At 36.8% G+C, this 15744-nt stretch overlaps 2 protein-coding genes across 3 annotated transcripts in view; one reads left to right on the top strand and one right to left on the bottom strand.

The window, feature by feature from the left end:
* LOC104854315 (immunoglobulin-binding protein 1) overlaps positions 1 to 15744 on the bottom strand; it is a 563742-nt gene that overhangs the window by 106018 nt on the left and 441980 nt on the right. Inside the window, exon 5 of one of the 2 annotated variants that reach the window (XR_004514655.1) lies at positions 10321 to 10394. The exons of the other annotated variant lie outside the window; for it this stretch is intronic. The gene's annotated coding sequence lies outside the window, so the exon portion shown is untranslated. Of the gene's footprint in view, positions 1 to 10320; positions 10395 to 15744 lie in introns of those variants that run through there. 2 annotated transcript variants of the gene reach the window in all.
* The window catches only part of Kcnh8 (potassium voltage-gated channel subfamily H member 8), a 318111-nt gene that overhangs the window by 85200 nt on the left and 217167 nt on the right, over positions 1 to 15744 (top strand). The window lies entirely within an intron of this gene.

The raw sequence follows: 15744 nt of genomic DNA, 5'->3' as shown, positions 1-15744 counted from the left end.
TAGGACATAAAGTTTACCACTGTAGGAAACTGGTGCTCAAGCTTCTTTCCTTGGCTGTTTGGTTTATTATGAGGAAAAGGGAGGAAGGAAGACAAAGCAAAGAGAAAGAGAGAGAGGAAAGGAGGAAAGTATGCATTTTTAGTAGGTAAATAGTTAACAGGAAATAATGGATGTACAGTTATCGCTGTGGACTGAGGAACAAAATTTACTGACAGAAGGGAGTAGACTTCCTCAGAATGTTTTGTGAGGGAGGATACAGTTTATGTAAATTTTATAAGCATAAAAAACATCTCTGTGCATTCTTTTTTTCTTTTTTAAGACAGGGTCTCACTATGTAGTTGAGACTGACCTGGAACTCACTATGTAGCCCAGGCTGGTCTCGAACTCGCAGCGATCCTACTGCCTCAGCCTCCCGAGTGCTGAGATTACAGATGTGTGCCACCAAGCCCGACTCTGTGCATTCTTTGTATAGACAACAAACATGATAAAACTATGACCACGCAGGGGAGCTGATGCCCGCCACTCTCCTGTCACATGTGTCCTGGAGCGCTCTTCTGTGCCCTGTGGGAAGGCTGAGAGATGAGCATCCAGGGACGGATGTCAGCTGCATCTGCAACATCATCTGGGTGGAAATGTGTTAATAACTTGTCATTCAGAATGACAGGTACCTGGATGTTGACCATAGTATTTTCTTTAATTTGGGGGTTTACATAATTAAGAATAAAATAATGTTAATTATCATTTTGGTAAGTCTGTTTCACTTGGATAAGATAAATATTAGCAGACTTCTAAGATGTAGATGTGAACTGCTCGCCTTTTTAATGCCCTCAGAGGTTTTCAGATACTTCAGATTCTGAGAGCTACGTGTATCTGATTTGCTGAGTAACAGCTATGCTGGTTGGGATGAGTTAACGATTCTAAACAAACATTTTAGGGACATGGTCACAACTGAATCCAGGAAAACTGGCTGTTGCCACAGACTTCATTACGCTCACTTGAAAAATCGACACTGCACATTTACTCTGTAGTTAGGGATAATTTGGGGGAAGTCACCTGTCGTTCTACGTATCCTGAGGGGGAACTGAGGTTAGGAAGACTGGAAACAGGCAGTGGCATAATCCCAGACCTGCGGGTACTGTGTAGTACATTTGAGGCTCCACAGATTCCCAAAGGGATTTCTCCCCGGCATCACCCACTTCACTAATAATCAGTATGCAATCCAGGACCAGAAGGACTTTGTAGGAGGTGGCGTCTCTTTCCACCGTTCAGAAAGTTTTCACCTGAGTCTTCCTCTGCGTAGGGATAGATGTTTACACTCAACACCAGCAAAGACAACAATTATGTGACTCTCCTTCCTTCTTCCTGGGGTCAGTCTCCTCTCCAAGCCTCTAATTTACTGAAGACAAGCTATTCTAGTGTTTTCCACCGGGGAAGGGGATGAACGCAAACACGGACATCAGTCTGGGGTGACACGCGCCTTTGTGAACTGAGGTGGGGTAAGAGGGCATCGTTTACAGCTTGCGTAAAAGAAGGGAAACACTAAAGACGGGGAAAACTGGGTAATTTGGGGATTCTTAGAAAATGAGGTAAAATTACTACACTCCCAATGACTTTACAGGCTGAGGGTCCCTTATCTGAAGTGATTGGGATGAAAGTGTTTCTAATTTTAGATTTTTTTTTTCAAATTTTGTAATATTTAGCAATGAAAATCCCCAAACCCTAAATCTTAAAATCTGAAATGCTCCAAAATCTTAAATTGCTTGAGCATGATGTTGGTCCTCAAAAAACATCAGATTTTGGAGTATTTCAGTGTTTGGACCATGAGTCCGGCAAAGGACAACATGGTATAAGTTTAATATGAAAGATGTATTAAATCATACACTCAAAGTGCAGCCTTAGAATGGCATCATTTTTCTAGTATCTAAGAACATGACTAAGTGAATAATCTCAAAGTATGAAAAATGAGTAATTTTAAATGCAGAAATTATTAATACCTATAATAGGTTTAAGTGTTCTATGTGTCATACCTATATTAAGCTAAAATATTTTAATGCAATGACAATGACTAAAGGCATCAGTTGATTTTTTTTTTTTTTGGTACTGGGGATCGAACTCAGGCCCTTGTGCTTGTGAAGCAGGTGGTGGAACCACTGAGCTAAATCCCCGGCCTCAGCATCAATTGATTTTGAAACAAGATTGAATTTGATTTTATTCTACTTTGACGAATTGTCACATAGACACCCAAGCAGAACCTGTTATAATCACGATTACATAAATAAATGTGTGTACTGTATGGACTGCAATGGGAGCAAATATGAAGAAGTAAGATTTAGAAATCTGCAATAATTGTATATCAGCTCTGATGCATTAAAGTACATGCATCACTATGGACACAGCGCAAGATCAGTGGATAATACAGATTCTGTGTGTTTGTGTGTGTGTGTGTGTGTGTGTGTGTGCATACATACTTTTTATTGCAAAGCAATTTAAATCTAAATCACATCTCTTTTGGCTTAGGACAATGTAAGAAAATGTCTTTGTCTACTGAGTAAAGGCTATATATGTACATATATGTATGTATGTATGTGTGTATACACACACACACACACACATATAGATACCCTATAAATTTTGTGATAGAAAATTTAGCAGTTAGGTTGGATGTATGTTTAGAAGTAAATATCTCAAAATTTTACGACTTGGTTGGCAGATACCACTGAAAAACCATGACAACACTGTTCTTAGACTTTTCAAGAGGCCTTGGAAGCCCTCTAGACCAGGCCTCTCCTCCTCTCGTAATCCCTTGCTGCGGGATCCATGCTGGCCAGCCATTTTAATACTAGTTCTCTTAGTGACAAGGAACTCCAGGCATTTAGGACAGCCTTGGCCCGTAGGTAGAATGATGCTCGTGGTCAGATTATAGGCTTTTCATCATAACCTCAATCTGTGGTCCCTGCTTCTGCTTCATGAACAAACCTAGTCAAAATTACTCTCCTGGTGACAAGGCACAAATATATGAAATGGCACACTCTCCTTTGTCACAAGACTGACAACATAGTAGACTAGACAATGGCAAAACAAACTGAAAAGAGAAAGAAAAAAAACATGACGTAGACGGATTATTTTAAGTCTTTGTTTTTGTAGACACTTGTATTCTTTTCTGAGAATTTATTTGTGTAGAAAAATAATTCTCTTTTTGTGACTTACTAACCACATGCTGAGCAAATGCATTTCGCTTTCCATTGTAGATAAATAACAATGCCAGGAGAGCCTTTGCTGGGCAAAGAAACCAATTACCTAACCTTCCTGTCTCTAACATTGGAGAATAATGTCGAACAGAAGGAAAACTATAGTGTGAGATGGTGCACTTCTTAGCATATGTTTATATCATGAAGTACACATCTTGAGCTTTTCTCTTTATGGCTTTTGTTGAAAATTATAGAATTCACTGCCAACTCTTGAAGTCAGTTGGCATCAGTAACTGTCTACCAGTGGTTAGAGAAGGGTATCAGACAGTCTCTTTTTAAAATTCCCAACAATGATCCAAAGTATTAACTTTAAAAATGCTAACTTTAATATTTGAAAACAGTACAATCTTTTAAGGAACAAACCTGGAAATTTTCGAGAAAATAAGTTCTCAAAATTGACAACTAGCTAGTAATTCTTGGAATACTGATTGTTATATTGCCATTTAAATTATGGTTATTAAAGACAGAAATGAAATATTCATTGCATTGTATACTTCAGTTAGGATTGCTTTCAGTTTCAAATACCGAAACCCCCAACTATCAGTGGTTTAGAAAATAGGGCTTTGTATTTCTCACCTGAAAAGATATTTGACTAAATGATTTTTGTTTTAGTTTTGCTAGTTACGAATGTCATCAAAAAACCACGCTTTTATCCACCCTTTAGTCTTGCTAGATCCAGGCTTGTCACCTCCAGGTAACAAGATGACGCCCATAGCTCTGCACAGCACACTCCAAGGTGGGAGTGGGGTGGGAGAAGATAGAAGGGCACAGCAGTCTGGACAATAGGAGCATTTGTCTTTTTGTAGACTGACTTCAGACTTCAGACTGACTTATCCAGATAGTTCATGAGACAGAACTTACGAACCTGGTCACACTATGGCAAGTGAAAATGCAGTTGCACAACTGTAGCTACACTGCAATTGCAATGATCTAAAACAGGAATGAGAAAAAAGTTTTAGAAATTAGCCTACTAGTATTATTCATAGCTGAGAAAAGTAAAGGGGGAATGTGCATATCATCTATTTATCTATCATCTATCTATGCTTCTTAAAGTTATACAGTACAGCTGCACTGGGTTCATAATTAAAGCACACGTTGATAATGAAAGTGAATGTATTTGAACTCCAGGAAGTTCAAATTTTGCTTGACAGAGTTAGCAAGCATTTTAACTGGTTTGTTTGCATCCCCAAAGCCTGTACTTCACCAAAGCAAGGGAAGGGGTGGGGAAAACCAGATTGGTATCTGTACAGTCATTCCTTTATCTAGAGCAGGCACAGTGTCACAACCAAAGTCTTCCCCTGGATCGCTACAGGATTATATTGATTTACTCAAAAATTTATGCCATAAATCATATTTAAACATTAAATTTATTCAGTACGGACTCAGAAACATTAGGTGTGGGGGTCTCATCTCGACTTCCTTGGCCACTTTTTCTCAGTCCTATTTGATGTTTCTCTTGAGTTTTTCAGTCTCTAAGCCGTGGAGTCTTACATTTAGACTTCATCTTTGCTCTGTTTATTCTCACTCTGTAAATTAACTAATTCATGCTAACTCCAGATTTATGTCTTCAACACTGCTGTCTCCTATGAACTTCAGACTCATTTACTCAACAGCCTACTTTATGTCTTCTTTTCAATGCTTACAAGGGATCTTAAATTTAGTGTATCTAAGACCAAACTTTTGAAATTCTCCAAATGTGAGACTTGTTTTTCTTCAGGTCATAAAATGCACATTCTTTTGTTTTTAAGGCATAAGCATTGATGAATTCTTTGTGATCTCTACCACTACAATAGAGTCACTAGATTAAATCCTTAAAGACATTTCCTATCCGACCACTTCTCACCACATTCGGTGCTATCATCACAATCCAAACTCATGGCTTTTTACATATTTAGTTACTTACTTGTTTCTTTACTTTGGTTTTTTGAGATAGGGTCTCTCTGTGTAGTTCAGGATAGCCCTGAACTCATAGGGATCCTCCTGCCTCAGCCTCCCAAGTGCTGGAATTACAAATGTGCCCCCCCATGCCAGTCAAAATCATGACATTTTATTTGTTTGTTTGTTTGTTTTGTTTTTTGAGACAGGGTCTCACTATGTAGTTGAGACTGACCTGGAACTCACTATGTAGCCCAGGCTGGTCTCGAAATCGCAGCGATCCTCCTGCCTCAGCCTCCCAAGTGCTGGGATTACAGGCGTGCACCACCACGCCTGCCCAGCAATCATGGCATTTTAAAAGGACCATTACAATAGCCTCTAACCAGTCAACCCAATCTGGTCCTTGCCCTTCTATAATGTGTTCTCAGCAGAAGAGCTAGAGTGGCCCTTTCATTACACAAGACTGAGCAGTCACTCCTTGACTCACAATGCTCTGAGACTGCCCGATTACTCAAAGAGTAAAATCTCACACACTTTCTAAGCCTTGAAATGATCTGGCCGTGTTGCTCACACTAGCTCTGCTCTCATTGACGTCCTTTTATTCACTGTGTACCAGCCAGACTGGGCTCTCTTGCTGTCCCAGAAACATATTAAGCATGTTCCCATCTCATTGCCTCTGAACTTAATCTTCCCTCTGTGTGGAAACACTTCTTGGTACAACTACACGGTTTGCCCAACCCCACCACTTCTCTTGGATCTCCCTGTGTGTTACCTTCAAGGCATTTAAGGTACTCATTTTTGAAAATATTATTCTACATAATCAGATCAAAAGTAGTTGTCAAATCCATGTGTAAGTTAGGTTAGCATCTTCCACAGTCACAGCAGTAACATTTCTGATTTGCAGAACAGCGAGGTGTCTTTCGGGTGCTCTGATGATGACACCCTGGCTTTAGGGCAGCAGTGAGAGACCGGACAACAAGATGAGAATATTGTGTGGGGGTCATCAAAGGATTATAGGCTGGGTCTGAGGTTACACATCGATGTTTGCAATTTTTTAAATCTTCATTGTTTATTGGTATAGTTACATTCATCATTGGGATCTTGTACCTTTACCTGACTCATCAGGTTCTAATTCTTCCCCATTTCCCAGCCCTCCCTTCAGCCCCGCCACCCTTCCCTGTTTACAAGGACATTGTTTCTGTGTTTTTCCTTTTCTCATATTTATTCTTTTCCCTTTTTAACTTTCCCCTAGCCCTCCCACTTCTTCTACTCTTTTAGACTTTTTCTTCCTGTTACACAATATCAATTATGCATTTTGATCATTATTTACACTTTTAGTTTCTCACATCAGAGAGCTTTTGGTATTTACACATGTGTGACTTATTAATTTCACTTAAGAATATGGTCTCAAGTGCATCCACTTAGCTATAAATATCTCTAGTTTGTTCTTTATGGCTGAGTAGTATTCCATTTTATTTTTAAAAAACACATCTTTTTCATCCAGTCTCCAGTTGATGGGCAACTGGGCTGTTTCCAAGTTTTAGCTGTTACAAACTGTGCCGCTATAAACATGGGTGAGCATATATCACTGTGACATAATTTTTCTAATTCTTTTGGGAAGATACTGAGCAAAGGGATAGCTGGGTCAAATGGAACTTCTAATCCTAGTTGTTTGAGGCATCTCCATATTGATTTACAGAATGGTTGTACCAGTCTGCACTCCCACCAACAATAAAGAAGGGTTCCTATCTCCTCATAACACCTCCAGCATTTGTTATTGGTTGACTTTTTGATAGCAGCCATTCTTTGTGGGGAGAGGTGGAATCTCAGTGTTGTTTTCATCTGCATCTCTCCAATGACCAGTGATGTTGAACATTTTTTCATATGCTTATTTGCTGCTTTTACTTGTCTGAGAAAAGTCTGTTCATTCAGATGCCCATTTTTGAATTGGGTCTTTATATTTGGGGCAGTCTGATTTTTTTTAGTTCTTTATATATTCTATATAATAGACCTTTGTCTGAGGAACAGCTGGTAAAAATTTTTTCCCACATTGTGGGTTGTCTCTTATCTCTGCTTATGATTTCTCTGGCAGTGCAGAAATGTTTTAAAAAGACGAGATCCCAATTGTTGATTCTTTGTGTTAGTTCCCATGCTACTGAGGATTTGTTCATAAAGTCTTTTCCTATGCCAATATCTTCAAGAGTTTTACCTTACTTTTCCAGCAAGTTTAGTGTTTTTGTTTTAATATTTAGATCTTTAATCCACTTGGATTTTAGTTTAGTGCATGATGAGAGATATGTGTCTTGTTTTAATCTTTGGCAAGTTGAAACCCAGTTTTTCCAGCCCCATTTATTAAAGAGGCTATCTTTCCTCTAGTGAGGGTGTTTGGCTCCTTTGTCAAATGAGGTGGTTGAGTATGTCTGGTGTTGTTTCTGCATCTTTTAATCTATTCCACTGATCCTCAGGTCTGTTTCTTTGCCAGTACCATGCTGCTTTTATCATACTGAGTTTTTGTAGTTCTATGAACCAAGCAAAATATTGAAATTCTCCTTAGGATTAAAGAAAACCATAAAGTCAAAAGGATTACTATTCAGAAAGAAATCCCCAAGCTTTAGAAATCTGATACATACTCACAAAGGTGGTATCCCTTTCCCAATTTGCTAAATATAAACTGAACCTCCTTTCATTTGGGTGTAAGGTCTTACATTTTTGCGTGATATGCACTGCCTAAGTTATCCTCTTTAAAAGATTCCTAGGCCTCCCAGATTGTAGACTCCAACTTAGCAGGCCTCAGATGAGGTATGGGAAATAGCAGTGTAATATGCAGCCCAGGAGAAGCCAGGGTCAAGGGGGACAAGAAAGATGAATGCTAACTGGGCTCTGGCTCTAGTCCTCCCCTGTCACCTGCTTAGCTCATTTCAACTTGCTGTTCAGCATTGTTAGACTATTCAAGCTTGTTGATCCAAAGTCCCTTCCCTACAGTGACATTTAGCCCCAGGATGCTGTAGTGAAGACCAGAAATCCAAAATCTAAAATGCCGACCAGAGCACACCTTGTATATCACAGCGGCTTAACAAGTAGCAGCATTGTCTGCTTTCTCTCAGCCTACCTCGTCCATTCCACTGCCTCCTTCCTACTCGTCTCCATTTCATAACAATACAGGGTCGACGCGCACCTGTGTTGGTTTTTCAGTTCTTGCCTTCTTGCCACCACTTCTCTCAAAAACTCCAAGACCTGCCCGCAAGTGTTACCTTAATTAAAGTGTTACACCCTCTCCACAGTATTACAAAGAGGGTAGAATGAAAATACTGATATTACGGCTATGGAATATTTATAACTATCAAATTAGTTTAGACTTGTGTTTCCTGCTACAATTAACTTAGAATCATCTCTTGTAAAGCCACTTGTCTTTCCTGTTTAATTTAACATAAGTACTGTGAAGCAGAGAAAACTATTCAACGGACAGATGAGGTTTCGGAAAATGCTACCAAATTATGAAAAACATTTAAATCTCTTTAGCTTCTGTGGAATATCAACAAAGCTTAAATGGAGAAAATTCAGTCTCTACTGCTGCATTAGGCACCCTGATTATATATGTAGTCTTCAAAATTTTAAATTTAAAAGGCTTTAAGTGTAAAAAAATAAATAGCGAAAATATGGCTGAATTAATCACCTCTCCTCCAATCTTTACATTCATGTGAACAGTGTGTGCCAATTTGTTTAAAATTAAAGAGAAATACTTACTGAATTAAATATAATTGCAAGAAAAGTCTAGCTGTGCTGCAAGAGAATTGAGGGACAAGTTAAATTAAATATTTGGGGACTATGGGCATTTATAGTTTACAGGTGGGTTTTTTTTTTGTTGCTATATTCCATTTAATCTGTCTTACATTAGGCCAAATAAGATGCCAAAATACGTACTCATTTACTAGAATAAAAATATTACCGTGTGATCTTTGCTTTGTTTTTAAACAAACTCCTAAGAAATATTTTATGGTGATATAAAAGTTAAATCACCATAAGCTCCATCATTGGTAATGTATTTAAGAGAACTAAATTACACTAAATGAAAATTGTCCTGTAAAATGCAAACCCTATAACTTTTCTCCAAGCTCTTCCCCTTCCCACTCCTCTGGATTAGGGGAGTTGGTGCTTTTAGATCAACCAGTTTTGTACATTGAAAAAAAATTGTGCCAAAGGTTGAGCTTTCTCCCTTCTGCTCTTTGCAAAAGCAAGAAATGAGCTTGAGCTTTCCAAAAGCTTGCCTTTGGTTCATATTTAATTTGGAGAAGAGGAAGGGAAGAGCTGGTATTATACATACAGAAAAAGTAGAAATAAAAGACATGCAAAGGCAGAACTATTTGCATCATATCTGCTACTTCGTATAAGCCAGAACAGGTTAACCCTCAACCAAATTGCAGGAATTTGATAGAAATTCCAAAGTAGTCTGTTGATGCCCCCCTAAATAATCCTTAATGGACCCACATCCTTCATTCATGCTTACACACAGTTTTCTTCACTGAGTAGCAGCACCTATCACTTCCTGACATCATATACTGGAGATTGGGCTTTGTTTCGTTAGCATTATTTGGCTTTCTAATTATGTGCCATGTTTTCTAGTAGGAAGTAAAGCTTCCCATCTCTGTATACTAAAGATGTTACTGAAAGTAAGGCGCCAAGGTGAATTGTGGGCTTCAGATAAGCTGCATAGGTCGGTTCTGATTTTATTTTTAAAGCAAAGTTGCTAGTTTGTGATCAGTGACTCCCTGCTTAATAGCAAAGCAAATAATAGATTCAATTAAAAACATTTCACTCTAACTTGGGGTGTGCTCTAATAAAAAAGAATTGGCTGTAACTTTATTTTACTCATTTATTATACTAATACTTGTTAATGAGCAAGTATATGCCAGGCTACATTATTGTATCTGTGATTAGTAAACAAAATGTCCCTTGGAGTTTACATCCAAATATTCAGACAGCAGAGTACTGATAATAATACTAATTTTTTGGTAAAAAGTGAGCAGATGATGTGAAAGATTATTTTGTCTAAAAGATTAACTGTATGAGACAAGAATCAGAAAAGTGGAATGCATTTTAATATCATCAGTATAATTGCAGAGAAGCAATTGTGGAAAAGTACCAAAGAAGGTTTTCCATCATTTTTAAGATTTTCTGAAGTTTCTCTTTCATTCCTTGTATGTTTGATGAGTAACATCATTGGGCCTTCACGAAAAACTATTCTCTTTCAAGATGAAACTCATTTCCTGAACTCTGAGACAATAAATTGACAAGATTAGTACAACTCAACATCGAATCTTAGGCAACTGAAAAAGTGGAATTTGCAAAACTTACCGAGGATATTGCTAGTTTTAAATTATGAGAGTATACTAAATTTGTTTCAAATTTGCCTTAATGAAGTTTTATCTTTGTTATTGAAAATTCAATCTTTTTGTATAGTATTTTTATCAAAATTATTTGTTTTTTTTTATTTTTTTTTTATTGAGTTTATTGGTACATTTAGGGATACAGTACAGTTACATTCATTGTTGGGATCATGTACCTTTACATGGCAAGTCTTGATTCTCATTTTTTTCCCCTTACCTCTGCCCTCCCTTCACCCCCTCCTCCCCTCCCCATCTACAAACACTTTATTTTCATCTTTTCATTCTCTCACATTTTTTTCTTTTCCCTTTTTGTTCTTCCCCTACGTATCACACCTTCCCTACACCTTTAGCTCCTTTCCTCCCATTTCTAAATGTCAGTAATCTTATTAGAATCTTATGCATTGTTGCAGAATATTCACACCAGGGAAACTATTCGGTATTTACACATGTGGGACTTATTTATTTCACTTAGGAGTATATCTTCAATATGTATCCATTTTCCTATGAATGAATCTATTCTCTCGCTCTTTATGGCTGAGTAATATTCCATTTTATAGAAAAACCACAACTTCTTTATCCAGTTTCCAACGGATGGGCAAATAGGTTGTTTCCAAGATTTAGCTATTACAAACTGTGCCGCTATAAACATGGGTGCACATACTTCTCTGTGATATGATTCTTTCAGTTCTCTTGGAAAGATACCCAACAGAGGGATGGCTGGGTCAAATGGAACCTCCAGTCCAAGCTCTTTGAGGTATCTCCATATTGATTTCCATAGTGGTTGCACTAGTCTGCACTCCCACCAACAATGGAGGAGGGTTCCTTTCTCCCCACAACCCCGCCAACATTTGTTATTGTGTGATTTCTTGATCAAGTATTTTTATTTAGATGAATGGCTCTATAAACCCTAAAGGAATATTTTAGTAGGTATGACATGCACATAGTACAAAATTTAAAAGCAGGAAAGGTTATGCAATGAAAAATGTCTTCTTTCTTTCAGTCATACACCCACACATCCTCTCTCAGCCATTTATTGTAACTGTTTTTTGTAGCTCTGCCCTATGTTTATATATATATATAGTTACATCTATGTAATATATAATTAACACATGCTTGCAATACATAATACACTCATCTTTGGGAATTGGTGCATATGCATATCACATCTTGAACATTTTTACTCCCTCACTGACCTCCTGTCTCCTCACAAAATCTACATCACTGTTACCTGTCATCTGCCCTTGATGTTGCTCTTTAACTTATTTATATTTCGAGTTTTTCATATAAGACAAACCATGCAATGTTTTCTAATGTTATTCTAAAGGAACATCTCAGACTTGAATGTGCATAGAAATATTGTTAAAAAAAATAGATTCTGACTGGGACCTGGGATCAGGGTTAAGATTCTGAATTTCTAAGAAATTCCAGCTGAGAAAATTCTAGCGCAGAAACATGCTCCCAAGGGTAAGATTATGAAAAGCACTGATTTGTTTATATTTATGTGTGTTTGTTTACTTGACTGAAGGGAGAAAAATATTAGCATAAACAGATACCTACTATTACTACTTCTACACTAGAGTTCCAGCTTTGAATTTTGCTATCTTAAAATATTCTCTTCTAATCTTTGTCTAGAGTAACAACTGATGAAGTTTCTTGAAAATCAGACCATACATAATGAAAGCCAGCAATATTCCAATTTGAATTAAGACATTAGATAATATATAAAACAGCAGAACTGCGAGATTCTCTCTTTAGAAATTTATCAACCTTTTTCTTTTTTTGTGTAAGGTTAGGAAAGTCCTCAAGTCCAAGTAGCTTCTTAAATTTTGGCAGAGGATACACTGAAAATTGTAGCTTGCAACCAGTAATAATAATCTACTAAAGATTCTATTATACTTGGAATTTATGCAATTAAAGCTCCCTGAAATTTATATAAAGGGAAAAGTTCATTTAAATATTTAAAAGTCAGAGATACTAATCTATTTGGCATAATAAAGTAGTCTACAGAGGTGACTCCTGGATATCACAAGGGATACAAATGTTGTCTTTGTTGTATCTGGACACAAAGGCAATTTTTAGAGCACAAGGGTAGTTCATAAAATAAGCTTAAATGTCAGTGCTCATTTCTTGCTCCCTGCAGGAAAATGAGGGCTAGTGGGCTGGAACGTGTCCACCTTCTGTGTCTATGGGATATGTTGGAATGAGTACTTGTTACCACAATGCAAGTTTTGATTTTATGAGAGAACCAGTATCAAAGACACTCTTCCAAAATAAAAATTTGGACCATCAAAGGCTGAGTGTCTGCATTATTTGTAGACAGACCCAAAAGTATACAGGTTTCTCTTTGATGTGAGGTCACATCTATCAGCGATTCCATTGTTCCAAATGGCTCTGAGGTCTGTTGTACACAGAGTTACTGCACTGTGTGCTGGGATAGTTGTCTTTCATATTTGAGGCTGTGGAGAAGGATAATTTGAGTCAGCCTAACGTTTTTTAGTTAGCGTTGAGAATCTCAAGCCTGGGTCATAAAGTGATACGCTGAATAATAGGCACAAAGTCATAAAAAAGAACAGTACATCTTCATGAAATTTTAATTGAATTAAAAATTTGGCAGTCCCATATAGGAACAAAATTGAAAACACCAAAACAAACATGAATATACGAAGAGTGGAATGAAACACGTTGATGAATTTTCAAGTTAAACATGAGATTTTGTAACAATGTCAGGCTTAGGTCTGTGCCTCTAGGTCTTTTGGAGTGTGTACTTACTGACTTTGGCCAGTAGGATATTTTAATGAGAAAATTTTAGAAGGACTGGGATACATACTGAAAGTGTATGCTGATCGCTTCTTGCCCTTTTACCAAGATCAAGTGAAAGTGTATGCTGAGATTAGAAACCAGATCATTTGAATAACAACTATATTTCTTTGCCTCCTCCTGTGAGACTTTGGATAGGCCCAATGCAAAATATTTTTGAATGGAGGAAGTTACAGTTATAGAATTAAAGTATTGATTTTTCTGGAGGAATTGAGGAATGGACATTGAGGTTGCTGAGAAAAGAGAATTAAACTGATTTAGAAAAGCTCATCAATGACCTTTTAACAAATAGTCTCTCTAAAGAAAAATCTGTAGCATTAGGCGGGGCTTTTTTGGAAACTGGAATAGATGAAAAATACTTTTCAATAATGTACCCATTTCTCTTGATAGTATAGAGCAAGCCACTTTACAGAAAGAATGCATAAGATAATAAAATGGTATGTCACATGGACCAGATTTTAATGCTGACTTTAAATCTTGACTATGAAACTAAAGTTCTCCAAGTCTCATGGTTTTCATTTTAAAGTAAGGCAAGTACAAAGATGAAAGGAATTAATACTGGATCAGTGTTTGCTTTGTTTTAATCATCCATGCTTTTTTACTTCATTCCTTTTGTGCTTGGGAAGTCAAGAGAATTGTCCATCTCTGTTTGAATGGGAAAGTAATATTCTAGTTTAGGAGGTCAGACCAAATGACCAAGGTGCCTACCAAACACAACAGTCCTGATGATCCTTGAAACGTTTCAATAAAGAAGCATTTAGAGAAATAATTAACTGCCTAATATGTAAACGCATTTAGATTCTGCTGTTTACTGTCACTTTCAAAGTGAAAACACACAAAAGGATGACCTAGAAACAGAGAAAAGCTGTGCGGTATTTGGATGCATATCACATATGCATAATTGATTCCTTAAAAGGTTAAACACCCTTAGTGTATGTATGAGTAGTGGTATGTCCATGATGAGTTCCCAACATTGTGGCAGTAGCTTTGTTTTACATAATTCTAAAGTAAATGTCATGTTTCTTCTTTGGGAATTCTAAGGCTGGTATCCAGAAAAGCATATGTTTCCAAGTAGATAGCTAAGCAGAGGAGCTACACTCTCCCAAACAGAAGGACCATTCATTCACATAGCTAGTACGCTAGCTTTATAAAGCACAGACTGTCACTAAATTCTCTTTGGAACTGAAATGCAATTACATATCAAGGACAAGTGCTAACTATAAACAGAAAAGGCCAAATACATGCCTTTTTTTTTTTTTTGCGCTTTGCTTTTATAGTATATTTGCAGGAAGAATTATTTGCCTCAAACATTTTCTATTCTTTAATTAAAGCACACAAACCAGGCATCTTGGTGAATCCTTCAGCACGCTTTTTTCAGAAGCTTATTGTAGCTTTAAAGGACTGATCTTTTATTTTTATGTCCACAAACAACAATAAAGATGCTAAGAAAATTACTTAAAAAGCATGTCACTGAGAGATATACAGAACAAAGCACTATTTTATATGCTTTAGTTATCGGAAAAAAGAGTCAATATGTTGCATAAGGATAAATTAGGGGCTAAAAATCTACATAAATTGGAATGATTGTTATAAATATAAAAGTATGAATTATTTCATTGGGGAAGAAAAGATATAGTTTACATGGTACACACAATGGTTTTCTCTGGGTGAATGATCTATAGGTGCCATTTAAAATACTGAACAACAACAAAAAAACCCCAATATTTTAGGTATGTTATATTTCTAAAATTTTAAAAATAGAAGCAAAACAATAGTACAAAAAAGTGAAGGAACAAATTAAGACAGTAAAAGGCAATGCAATATAGCAATATTAAAAGGAAATATATTAATCTTGGATGGAAGGATGTATTTTCACTAAAATTTTACTTAAAAATAATATAAAGACATAGTTAACATAAAGACTCTGAAAAACATTAAGTCCCTGGAAGATGTGAAAGCAGGAAGATGGGGAAAAAAGGAATACCAGATGAATAACAACAAAAGAAGGCCAATGTAGCTATATAGAAGAAGAGAAAACTGAACTTTAGGGATGGGGCAAAATGCAGTGTTTATTACCTGCATCCAATTTCTGTGTTCTCACTTATCCTTTGATAAATCCTTTGATTTATCCTATTACATCCAGGCATCTCTTCCTTACATTCCACGACTTTTGATAAATCATCGCCATCTACTTTTATCTTATTCCAAGCTAATCACTTTCCAAGCTTAGGATGTTTAACATCTCAAGTCTGACAGCAATTATGTTTTTAGTATTCATTTGGTCCTTATGTGCTGTGTTTTAGTGTTATTTATATTCATGCATTTCTTTAATTAAATTATACCAGAGCTAGATATTATGTTTTTTTTCTTCTTCTTCTTCTTCTTCTTCCTTCTTCTTCTCCTCCTCCTCCCTCCTCCTC

The sequence above is a fragment of the Fukomys damarensis genome, unplaced genomic scaffold (genome assembly GCF_012274545.1).
Source record: "Fukomys damarensis isolate Sample0158 unplaced genomic scaffold, DMR_v1.0_HiC HiC_scaffold_28, whole genome shotgun sequence".
Lineage (NCBI taxonomy): Eukaryota > Metazoa > Chordata > Mammalia > Rodentia > Bathyergidae > Fukomys > Fukomys damarensis.
Note: the sequence above shows the minus strand (reverse complement) of the source record. Positions and strands in the feature narration are given on the sequence as shown.